The sequence below is a fragment of the Dama dama genome, chromosome 16 (genome assembly GCF_033118175.1).
Source record: "Dama dama isolate Ldn47 chromosome 16, ASM3311817v1, whole genome shotgun sequence".
Classification (NCBI taxonomy): domain Eukaryota; kingdom Metazoa; phylum Chordata; class Mammalia; order Artiodactyla; family Cervidae; genus Dama; species Dama dama.
Window position 1 is genome coordinate 38,568,277 of NC_083696.1, and position 10,303 is coordinate 38,578,579.

Genomic DNA, 10,303 nt, shown 5'->3' on the forward strand with positions numbered 1-10,303 from the left:
CACTCTGCTTATTTAACTTCTATGCAGAGTACATCATGAGAAATGCTGGGCTGGAAGAAGCACAAGCTGGAATCAAGATTGCAGGGAGAAATATCAATAACCTCACATATGCAGATGACACCACCCTTATGGCAGAAAGTGAAGGAACTAAAAAGCCTCTTGATGAAAGTGAAGGAGGAGAGTGAAAAAGTTGGCTTAGAGCTCAACATTCAGAAAACTAAGTTCATAGCATCTGGTCCCATCACTTCATGGCAAATAGATGGGGAGACAGTGGAAACAGTGGCAGACATTATTTCTGGGGGCTCCAAAATCACTGAAGATGGTGATTGCAGCCATGAAATTAAAAAACGCTTACTCCTTGGAAGGAAAGTTATGACCAACCTAGATAGCATATTAAAAAGCTGAGACATTACTTTGCCAACAAAGGTCTGTCTAGTCAAGGCTATGGTTTTTCCAGTGGTCATGTATGGATGTGACAGTTGGACTGTGAAGAAAGCTGAGCGCTGAAAAATTGATGCTTTTGAACTGTGGTGTTGGAGAAGACTCTTGAGAGTCCCTTGGACTGCAAGGAGATCCAACCAGTCCATCCTAAAGGAGATAAGTCCTGGGTGTCCATTGGAAGGACTGATATTGAAGCTGAAGCTCCAATACTTTGGCCACCTGATGTGAAGAACTGACTCATTGGAAAAGACCCTGATGCTGGGAGGGATTGGAGGCAGGAGGAGAAGGGGACGACAGAGGATGAGATGGCTGGATGGCATCACCAACTCGATGGGCACGAGTTTGAGTAAACTCTGGGAGTTTGTGATGGTCAGGGAGGCCTGGCGTGCTGTGATTCATGGGGTCACAAAGAGTTGGACACGAGTAAGCAACTGAACTGAATAGTGATGTTCAACATCTTTTCATGTGTCTGTTGACCATCTGTACGTCTTCTTCAGAAAAATGCCCTTTCAGATCCTCTGACCATTTATAAATTGGGTTTCTTGTTGAGTTGTATGAATTCTTTATATATTTTGTATATCAACCTTTTCTTGAATATATGATTTGGAAGTATCTTCTCCCATTCGGTTTTTTTCTTTTCTTTCTTTTTTTAAAATTGTCTCTTTTTTTAAAAAAAAATTTATTTATTTATTTGGCTGCACCGGGTCTTAGTTGAGGCACATGGGATATTCGATCTTCATTGTGGTATGTGGGATTTTTGATTGCAGCATATGGGATATAGTCCCCTGTCCAGGGATTGAACTCATGCTCCCTGTGTTGGAGTTCAGAGTCTTAGTCACTGGACCACTAGGGAAGTCTCTTCTTTTTGTTGATAGTTTCCTTTGATGGGTAGAAGCTTTTTAGTGATGCGGTCCCATTTGTTTATTTTTGCTTTTGTTTCTTTTGTCTGAGAAGACATATCCCATTAGATATTGCTAAGTGTGTCAAAGAGCATACTGTCTATTAAACTGATTTTTTTAGTGAGTCTCTTAAAGTGGCTCAAAAAAGATTCAGAATGGTCCCCCAAACACTTGCAAATGGCGGTATCATTAGGATACATGTATTCTACTCCATGGTGACTATTTTGAAGGACAAAATGCATTTGCCTTGTTATTTTACTGTCACGCCTTCTAAGCTGTCTCCAACCATTTTGGGTTTACTTCCTTTTATATACTTATTTCCTTGAGTTAGTAACAGCAGTCAAAAAGCCTTTTAAAGTGTATACCTGTCAGGATGGCTGTTAATACTGGTTTCCAAAAAAAGATGTCATGATTTATATAAGGTTTTTATGCTGAGGAAAATTTATGAACTTTTCTCTATACCCTGACTTCTTACAGCCTAGGAACTAACTGTAAATCTTTGAACTAATGTGTTTAGATACATTATATCACTGTAGAAATGAAGTACAAGGAGGAGTTGGTTGGAGCCAGGCTGAGAGACATCTTATTTCTCATCAGATCCAAAGAATCCTGAAGACATAAGATCTGAAATTTTAAGGGTGAATTCACTTTCTTTCCAAGGCACTGAGGCATTAAAACAAGAACAGTTTTGAGAGGCACCCTTTGGTGAATCAGTGCAAAAGGAACTAGACTTAGGGCTCTTGGACTCAGGCTCTTTTTTCCCCACTTTGGGCAAATATTTACCATTTGTTTTTCAGTCACAGAAATGAGCTATTTTTAAAGAATCACTGTGGATTTATCATGGATTTTAAGATGCTCAAGATCCTTGCATCAGAATGGTCCATGAAACAAAGGATTTTTATAAAAAGGTTCACACATTTATAAAACAAAGGAATGGACCAGAAATAGCTCTATGTCTGATATTTTAATACAGTAGCAGAAGTGACATATTTTCCCTGAATATATTCAGTGTTGCAAAAATGGCATATTTTTGGTTTCATAGCCTGAGATAATTTTACATTATCATCACTAATAAAGGCATAAGAAAATGAGAGCCCAAACATATTAATAGATTTATATATAAATCAACTATCACTTAAGGCTAAAAAAAAATCATAATACTAAAACTGAAACCTAAGCCTGGGAGACCTAATTGTATATATTATAATGTGATTGGACATTTTCCTTTGGAGTTCTTCTCTTTGCATATTTTATAATATTTTGTTTAGTCACTGAGTCATGTCTGACACTTTTGTGACCCCAAGGACTGCAGCCTGCCAGGGTCCTCTGTCCAAGAGGTTTCCTAGACAAGGATGCTGGAATGCATTGCCATTTCTTCCTCCTGGGAATCTTCTTCACCCTCTTTGAGGCCCCCTGGATCGTAGCCTGCCAAGCTTACCTGTCCATGGGATTTCTTGGGCAAGAATACTTGAATGGGTTGGCTTTTCCTTCTCTAGGGGATCTTCCCAACCCAGGGATCAAACCTGTATCTCTTATGTCTCCTGCATTGGCAGGTGGGTTTTTTTTTCTTTACCACTAGTGCCACCTGGGAAGCCCTATCCAGGCATAGGTTCTCTTAAAGTTAGCACAGTTATGTCTTCGGTATCTATTTACAAACAATAAAGGAGAGAGAATTTTCCTGCACTAATTGATGTTAGAAGAATAAGTGATAAGTATAGCAAAGTACACAGAGTTTCTACTGGTACCTGGAAATTAGGCTTCTAGAACACCCTGGCCAGACTGGCAGTGTAGATTTGAAAATAATCTTAGAACCTTATTCAAATGAATCCACCAAATTTCAAAGGCCACTGGTTTAAGTGGTCAATCAAGACTATTACAGTGGTATAAACATCACTTCATATGTTTACAGGTCTTTTAAGAACCTTGTGTGCTCAATATTGAAGATGAGACCCAGTCATCATGTCTACATTCCACGTAGTAGGCTGGAGAAAGGAGGGGAAAAGAATCATGGTAGGACTTTGCTGGTGATCCAGTGGCTAAGATTCTGCATTCCCAATGCAGGGGGCCCAGGTTTGATCCCTGGTCAGGGAACTAGATTCTACACGCCACAACTAAAAATCTCTCATGCCACAACTAAAAATCTCTCATGCCACAACTGCACAACTAAGGCCTGGTGCAGTCAAATAAATAAATAAATAAATATTAAAAGAAAAAGAAGGATCATGGTAGCTCCCTTTCAGGACACATTCTAGAACCTGGGCACATCATCTCCTCTTACATCTCCTATGCCAGAATTTAGCCAAGTAGTCATATTTACCTGCAAGGGAAGCTCTACGTAGTTGTTAATCCAGGTAGTCAGGTCTATCTGGCTAAAAACCTGGGATTCTTTAAGTAGATGAGTAACAGAAAGAGTAATAGGGGGACAGTGAGCAGTCTGCGACAGACCATGGAAATATTTTTACTCAACAAGCATTTGTCAAGTGCTAGATACCTTTCTGAGTCACCAGGCAAGATCCAGTATTTTGGTTATCTGATGTGAACAGCTGACTCTTTGGAAAAGTCCCTGATGCTGGCAAAGATTGAGGGCAGAACAAGAAGAGGACATCAGAGGATGAGATGGCTGGATGGCATAACTGATGCAATGGACATGAACTTGGGCAAACTTCGGGAAATAAGGAGGAACAGGGAGGCCTGACGTGCTATAGTCCATATGGTTGCAAAGAGTCAGACATGACTGGGTGACTGAACAACAAGTATACCTTTCTAGGTGCTGAGCTACTACAGTGAATCAACCCAAATCCCTGCTCTCAATGGCTTACATTCTCTTTTTTAAAACTTAATTAAAAAATTTTTTTTGACTGTGCCATGTGGCTTATGAGATTCTAGTTCTTTGATGAGGAAGTACAAATATGGAGTCCTAACCATTGGACCTCCAGGGAATTACCAACGGTTTACATACTAATGGTGGGGGTGGGAAGGAGATAACAGGTAGATGGTGGTTTCGTTGCTAACTTGTGTCCGACCCTTGTGACCCCATGGACTGTAGCCTGCCAGGCTCCTCTGTCCATGGAATTCTCCAGGCAAGAATACTGGAGTGGGTTGCCATTTCCTCCTCCAACAGGTAGATAATAATAAACAAATAATAAACAAAATACTACAATGTCTGCTCAGTGACTTTGATCAGAGACCTGGGGAAAGAGCATTCCAGGTAGGACATGCAAAAGTCCTGGGGTGGGGCAAGGTCAGAGTGTTAGAGGGGCAGCCAAGAGGGCAGAGCGATTACAGCTGATCCAGGATAAGCAGATAAGACTGGAGAGAGAGTTAGGATTGAAGAGATCAAGGATTACACAGGAAACAAGAAGTGAAGTAGAGGTTAGACTCCATCAGCCATTGTTTCTTTTGATTAGAGTGAAAACGCTCATTCATGAGTTCATTCAACAAGCTTTTAAAAAGTCTCCTGTGTGCCAGCCACTGTACTAGCACTTTGGATGTGATCATAGTCGGAGCCACAGAGCTCATAGCCTAAGAGGAGAGACAGACATGTAAACAAATCACTGAAACATAAAGCGATAATACAATGCGTGGAGTGCTATGGAACAACCCACCCTGGACTGAAGAGGGTTACAGAGGAGGTTTCTTGAAAGAGGAGCAGGAGAACATGTCCTGAATGAAAGGATGAACAGGAGGACCCATTCAGGAGAGAAGCAGAGGAGGTCTTTCAGGCAAAGGGGCATTTCGGGGTGGGGGGTCAGAGCGGTGGCAGGGACAGGCGGGCTACAAAGAGGGAGGGCCCAGAGAGCCGAATGCTGGGGTCTCAGATGGATGATGGAGCTTTGCAGCAGACTCTGCATAAAGCACTGGGTGTAAAGCTATAGGTACACAGACGCTTCAGAACTGTGCTCCCTTACAAGGAATTATACTTGAACCAAAGATTCAGGTGCAAAAACAAGTTCAAGATGGAGGCCCGGAAGTGCCATGGACACTAGAGATAACATGATATTCAGACAGAAAGAGCAAGAGTCAGGCTCCTTGGGGGTCATGTCATCTGAGGAGGCTCTTGAAGAATGGAGGGGGCCCTGAGGTTACTTTAAGCAAAGTCTGGGTTCTTTGGAATGTTACTCTGTCAAAATGCTATAAGACAAAAGGGCTTAATGCTATGTATTATATCTTTCTTTAGATTATTATAAGATTTCTTCAAATATTACAGGTTCTGAGCATTCCCTTAGTAAAGAAATCTGTTTTTGTTCAACTTGTTTCCTCAGTTTATATATTTCCAAAAACAACCCCATACTTCCAACACATTTTGCCTCCCTGCCCTCAACCTATTATTTCCCTGAAGAACTGAAACTGTGTATTTCAGACTGGAACTTGATCCCTGTGGGCAGGACTCAAACCTGGCCAAAACCCAGTTTGGGACTCAAACCCACGATCTTTTAATTAGAATCACTTGCTTGGTGTCTGGAATTAGGTTCTTTGTGCATGGGAAGAATTCAGTGACAGATAAAGTGATAGGTAAGACGTGGATTTATTTAGAGAGAAACACACCTCACAGAGTGAGGGCCATTTTGGAAGGCAAGAGACCTTGAAATATGGTGCACTTAGTTTTTATGGGCTGGGTAACTTCACACGCTAATGAGTGGAAGGATTGTTTCAACTGTTTTGGGGAAGGGGAGGAGATTTCCAGGCATTGGGCTGCCGCCCACTTTTCAGCCTTTCATGGTGCTGGTGGGCACCATGGGGTCGCGTATCATGGTGATGGGTTACAGTGAGTGCACACTGAGGCTCATGTTCTGTGCTCCATGCTTAGTCACCCAGTGGTGTCTGACTCTGTGACCCCATGGACTGCAGCCCGCCAGGCTCCTCCATCCATGGGATTTCCCAGGCAAGAATACTAGAGGGGGTTGTCATGCCCTCCTCCAGGGGATCTTCCCAACCCAGGGATCAAACTCAGGCATCCCGCATTGCAGGAGGATTCTTTACAGGGACGCCCAAGGCTCAAGGTCTAGTGAAAGTCAACTCATCTACCGTTTTGGACCTATTTGGTTCTAATCAGATTGTGTCATGTCCTTGGGCCATGTCATTCTTTTAAAGGTTGTGCCCTGTCCCCTTCCCTTATGTTTCAGAACCATGTTCCACATGATAGAGTTTGAGGAAACACTGACAGAGAAGGAAACTGAGGCCAGAGGAATCAGGGCTGTGAAGTAAAGACAGCAGGGCCAGGACTACACAGTCTATGTGTTTAGTCCAATGTTCTTCCCAGGCATCATTCTCTCCCAACCAAAAAGAGCTTTTAGTGAGCCTGCAGGTGTTGAGCACTGAGAAGGGCATTCTGGAAGATGCCATTCACAAATGATTTCCATCAGCTTCATATGAAAAGGAAGCAAAACAAACCAGATCTCCACCATTTGGCGTGGGTCACACAGGTATGCCGGGTGTGAAGGGTCAGTTTCAATCTTGGGCAGGGGACATTAAGAAGAGATGAGCAGGGACTTGGGGCAAATAGTCCCCAAGATGGGCCAACCCTTTGAGATGAAACCCAGGTAGGGGCATGGAAACCAGGGTTCATTTCCAGAGCCTGAGTGGAGGGGAAGGACCTGGTCTGAGTAATCAGAATGGCCCTCAGCCTCAGAGTTACACAGTAAGAATGATCTGGCTCTAATTCTTGAGTCATGGGCGAGCAGTCTGAAAGCTAGAAAGGGAAGAGTGGAAATCACGTCCAGTCTCTGGCACACAGGGCTGGCAAAGATGGGGAAAAGTAGGATCGAGTTAACACAAGAAAGCAGGTACAGAGCTCCCTCTTAGATGCCAGTGTCCTGGTGTGTGTGCTTACATGTACACACTTCCTCAGGTGTCTATGTCTGAGGGTGTGGACATGTGGGAAAACTTCGGGATGGGGAAATTACAGATATGTTCCTCAAATAACAGACAGAACAGAGCAGGTTCTGGCTCTCACACAGATGGTGGGCGCAGTGGATGGAAGATGGTTATCCAATGATACTCTTAAATCTTGGTATACAGCAGAATAACATTGCCACTCATGCAGAAACAAAAGTCGTTGCGACCGAGTTACAAACATTGATAAATAGAACAAAGTAATAAGGTCAAGTCTGATCTAGTTTTTTGGCAATATTTCTCTTACTTTAACTTTAGTAACTAATTAGATGAGGTGTTCCTGCTGTTTTAATAAAATGGTGTCATTCCTTACAAAGATCACTTAATCCCTGCTTCTAGTTTCTCTCCTTCATATCATCCTAAATTAGCTGCTGTCAGACTCATCTTTCTAAACAGAGCTCTGATCATATTACTTGCCTACTCAAGACAATCTGTGATGAACACTTTCCTCCCTCTTAATGAATAAAATTCAGTGGCATTTGAGGTCTCCAGCCCACCTTTCTGAATCTGCTGTGAGTCACTCATAATCCTATGCTCTGAGATGGCGTTCAATATGAAGTAATGACCAGTAGAATCTGAGTGCTCATCAGCCAAAACTCATAGGACCTCGGCACTGGAGCAGGGTCTGTGTTACGGGCAGCTCTGGTCATTGGTGGGTGGGGTGATCTAGGGAGCCCAGGTAGCAACTGGGAAGGCAGTGTGGACATTCAGGAGCTGGGACTGGTGGACCTGTACAACTAGTTCGGAAGAATTTCCATGAAATTAAGAAGTATTTGCTCCTTGGGAAAAAAGCTATGAGAAAACTAGACAGTGTATTAAAAAGCAGAGACATCATTTTGCCAACAAAGGTCTGGATAGTCAAAGCTATGGTTTTTCCAGTAGTCATGTATGGATGTGAGAGTTGGACCATAAAGAAAGCTGAGTGCTGAAGAATTGATGCTTTTGAACTGTGGTGCTGGAGAAGACTCTTGAGAGTCCCTTGGACTGCTAGGAAATCAAATCAGTCAATCCTAAAGGAAATCAACCCTGAATATTCATTGGAAGGACTGATGCTGAAGCTGAAGCTCCAATACTGTGGCCACCTGATGTGAAGAGCTGACTCATTGGAAAAGACCCGGATGCAGGGAAAGACTGAAGACAAAAGGCAAGGGGGGGGGGGGCGGTGCGGACGCAGAGGATGAGATGGTTAGATATTATAGTATCACTGATGCAATGGACACGAATTTAAGCAAAGTCTAGGAGATAGTGGAGGACAGAGGAGCCTGGCATGCCACAGTCCATGGGCTTGCAAAGAGTTGGACATGGCTTAGAGACTGAAAAACAACAACAATTTCATTGCAAGAGGGTAACAGGCAGGAAGGCCAGGGGTCTCCAAATGGAGGAAATAGGCTGCAAGTGTCAGATTTTTGCTCTTAAAATTCTGTATTGCCATGACGAAACCTGGTTCCACCTGAACTTAACTTTTCTCATACCTTGAGCTAACCAACATTTCTTAAGGAAATGTTTTTCTTAAGCTATATTAATGAAACTATGTATTTTCTTTGGAATTGGACTTTCTTCAAAATAGTTCCACCTAAGACTAACTTTTTTTCTTTTCTCAAACCTTGAGCTGATAGTAGCTCAACAAACCAGTATTCATATCAATTGTTTTATGGCTGGGGGATGACACACCTCACGCCATCCTATTTCAAAAATGCGCACTGTGGGAGAGGGGCCTGGTGAAACTCCATCAGCCCTGAGGTGTCTCTATTATCTGATTAGTAACTTCCTAACAGACATAAAACACCCAGCTAAAGACTAGCAGTGGGGCACTCTTTCTGCCCCCTTCTGATGTCTATGTCAGAAGCTTTCTCCATGTCTTTTATACTTTAATAAAGCTTTATTACACAAAAGCTCTGAGCAATCAAGCCTCGTCAGAGGCCCTGGATTGAATTCCTCTCCTCCGGAAGCCAAGAATCTCAGCATCCTTCATGGCTCAACAACAGCCTTCCAATTGCTTTAGCTGTTTGCACATCCTTCCAGCTGAATATCAGCCCAGCTTATCCAAGCTCTGGCTCCCCTTTTTGTTTTCTGTTCCTTGCATGGAACATAGTCTCTATTTTCTTGCCTTTTTGCATAGTTTTTACCCCCACCACTCCGCAAATAAAATTTCTCTGTATTTCAAAATCCCAAAGTTTTTCAAGTGCAACTTCAAATCTTACCTTCCCAATCAAATTTTTCTTAATCCCTTTGGCAAAAAGCAGTGTCTCTCTACAAATGACCCAAGTTCGTTCCTGAATGGCTAGTGAATATGTATATCTATCCCACCCATCTAGGTCATCACAGTACACGGAGCTGAGCTCCCCGCACTATGCAGCAGGTTCCCACTAGTGATCTATCTTACGCATAGTAGTGTATTGCTTGCAAATACAAGAGAAATATTCCTGAGAAATATTCCATTGTACCATATCTTCTTTATTCATTCATGTGTCAGCGGACACTGAGGTTGCTTCCAAGTCCTGGCTATTGTCAATAGTGCTTTTATGAACATTGGCATACATGTGTCCTTTGAGTTATGGTTTTCTTAGGGTATATGCCCAGTAGTGGGATTGCTGGGTCATGTTTTCCATAGTGGCTGTATCAATTTACATTCCCACCAACAGTGCAAGAGGTTTCCTTTTTCTCTACACCCTCGCCAGCATTTGTTTGCAGAGTCTGTCATACAGAGTGAAATAAGTCAGAAAGAGAAAAACAAATATTGTATATTAATACATATATGTGCAATCTAGAAAAATGGTACTGATGAACCTATTTTCAGGGCAGGAATAGAGGTACAGATGTAGAGAACAGACCTGTGGACACAGTGCAGGAAGGGGAGGGTGGGACAAATTGGGAGGTTAGGATCAACATATATATACTACCAGGCTTCCCAGGTGGCAGTAGTGATAAAGAATTGGCCTGCCAATGCAGGAGATGTAAGAGATGTGGGTTCATTCCCTGGATTGGGAAGATCCCCTGGAGAAGGGCATGACAACCTACTCTAGTATTCTTGCCTGGAGAATCCTGTGGACAGAGGGGCATCCAGGCTATAG